Source organism: Anneissia japonica, unplaced genomic scaffold (genome assembly GCF_011630105.1).
Source record: "Anneissia japonica isolate Jap-2015-1 unplaced genomic scaffold, ASM1163010v1 scaffold189936_len6644_cov178, whole genome shotgun sequence".
NCBI classification, from domain to species: Eukaryota; Metazoa; Echinodermata; class Crinoidea; order Comatulida; family Comatulidae; genus Anneissia; species Anneissia japonica.
In genome coordinates, this window is record NW_022728183.1 from 4,380 (window position 1) to 6,618 (window position 2,239).

A 2,239-nucleotide genomic window follows, 5' to 3' on the forward strand; every position below is an offset into this window, starting at 1 on the left:
GGCGCTCTCACCGCCGCGGCCCGGGTTCGATTCCCGGTGTGGGAAAGCATGTTATTCTTCTCAAAGTTCTCAACATTGTGCTGGTATACTCAAGACTGTCTTTATTTTATTGTCCATGCAATATCAAAGCAAAACTTTATAAATAAATGCGTGAAATATAGAATAAAAATATTAATATATGAAAATTGATGTCAAGTGGTAAATATATAATAATGAATTAGAGAATAGATTAATTATATAATAATAATAATAATAACATTATTATTATTATTATTATTATTTTGTAGATGGATACATAATGATTACAATTTTGTTCAGACAATTAATTTAAAACTTTCTATTTGATAGGCCTATCCATATTTTAGGAGAAACATGTCTTACTTGATGCATTTATATATTTTTTAAATATAGCTTCTATATACCATTATCCATTTACCATATAATTAATATAAAATAAAATTAATTGAAACGTCTCCAAGCTAATTATTAATAAGCATCCTTCCAGCCGGATTTGACCAGTGACCTTAAGGATTTCAGTTAATGAACTCTACAGTCCCCCGCTCTACAAAATGAGTTATCGAGAGTTATTAAACAAAACTTTAAATACGAGTAGTGTGGCCGAGCGGTCTAAGTCTCTGGTTTAAGGCACAAGACATTTCGATTGCCTGGGTTCGAATCCCACCGCTGCCAATTACTTTTGAATAAATATATTTTTTCAATGATATCCCTGTGTTTTTTAACCACCATCTATATATGTGTATTCTAAAATACTTTCAATAATTTCTTACATTGTTCTCATTTCATCAGTGTATTCTATAATACTTTACTTTCAATAGTTATTTACATTACTTACATCATGTTGTCTAATTTCAGAATGCCCATTTTGCCGGTGTCATATTGAATACAAAATATAGGATTTTATATGGGTAGCCTGGCCGAGCGGTCTAAGGCGCTGGTTTTAGGCACCAGTCATTTCGATGGCGTGGGTTCGAATCCCACCGCTGCCAATCATTTTTGCGATAAATGCTTTTTTTCTGATAGCCTATTCGGTTTTCAATTATCGGTATTATGAATGTGGAAAACTCAATAGACATACTGTAATTCATTAATTTTATATTTTATTTTCACATCATATTATCTGGTCTCGGAACTCTCCAAATTGTCTGTATCGTATTGATTAAAAGCTGTTGTAGGCCTACAATGATTATTTAAATGCTATTTTATATAGTGATTTCTACCATACAATAACCTACTTCAATTTACAGATATCATAAAATATAATATTATAAATATTATAAATATTTATATAAATATTTGCAATTATGGCTTCTACCATACAATAACCTATTTAAGTTATCCTCTACAAAGCATGTAAAAACCTTATCAATATCATATTTTATTTGTTTAATTAATTTACATTTTAGAGTGACAGGTATTCATTCATTTATATTTTTTTTTAAATGACAGCCAAGAGTCTTCAACATGATGATGGCTAGTGGAACATTAACAACAAAAATATTCAATAAAAAAAATGTTGAGGAAAATGTAACATCCCTCGAGCCGGATTTGAACCAGCGACATAAGGACTTTAATGAACGAACTCTACAGTCCTCCGCTCTACCAACTGAGCTATCGAGGGTTACATAGTAATTGCGCACTTAACGTCCCATACAACAGACACTGAAACAACATTAACAATTCTGTAGGAGTGCGTTGGGGTGAGGACAGAAAATGAGACGTTGGGGTGTGTGTGCGTGTTGAGAGTGAGATAAAGCAGGAGTTGGGTTAATCACGTCAGTGGGGCTGAATTTTGCAATATTTGGCAGTATGCCTACTTGATGCAATACATAATGCAATTCCCGTGTGTTACACCAGGTATCCCATATGGTCTAGTGGCTAGGATTCGGCGCTCTCACCGCCGCGGCCCGGGTTTGATTCCCGGTGTGGGAAAGCATGTTATTTTTCTCAAAGTTCTCAACATTGTGCTGGTATACTCAAGACTGTCTTTATTTTATTGTCCATGCAATATCAAAACAAAACTTTATAAATAAATGCATGAAATATAGAATAAAAATATTAATATATGAAAATTGATGTCAAGTGGTAAATATATAATAATGAATTAAAGAATAGATTAATTATATAATAATAATAACATTATAATTATTATTATTATTATTATTATTATTATTTTGTAGATGGATACATAATGATTACAATTTTGTTCAGACAATTAATT

At 31.6% G+C, this 2,239-nt stretch overlaps 3 non-coding genes across 3 annotated transcripts; 2 read left to right on the forward strand and 1 right to left on the reverse strand.

Moving 5' to 3' along the window:
- The first annotated feature begins 925 nt into the window (after positions 1-925).
- Positions 926-1,007, forward strand: Trnal-uag. Its single transcript has one exon. It is a non-coding gene; the product is annotated as a tRNA-Leu (tRNA).
- Positions 1,008-1,551: 544 nt separating this feature from the next.
- On the reverse strand, positions 1,552-1,639 carry Trnay-gua. Its single transcript is given in 2 exon segments — positions 1,552-1,587; positions 1,603-1,639. It is a non-coding gene; the product is annotated as a tRNA-Tyr (tRNA).
- A 239-nt stretch (positions 1,640-1,878) lies between these two features.
- Positions 1,879-1,950, forward strand: Trnae-cuc. The gene has a single exon. It is a non-coding gene; the product is annotated as a tRNA-Glu (tRNA).
- The last annotated feature ends 289 nt before the right edge of the window (positions 1,951-2,239 follow it).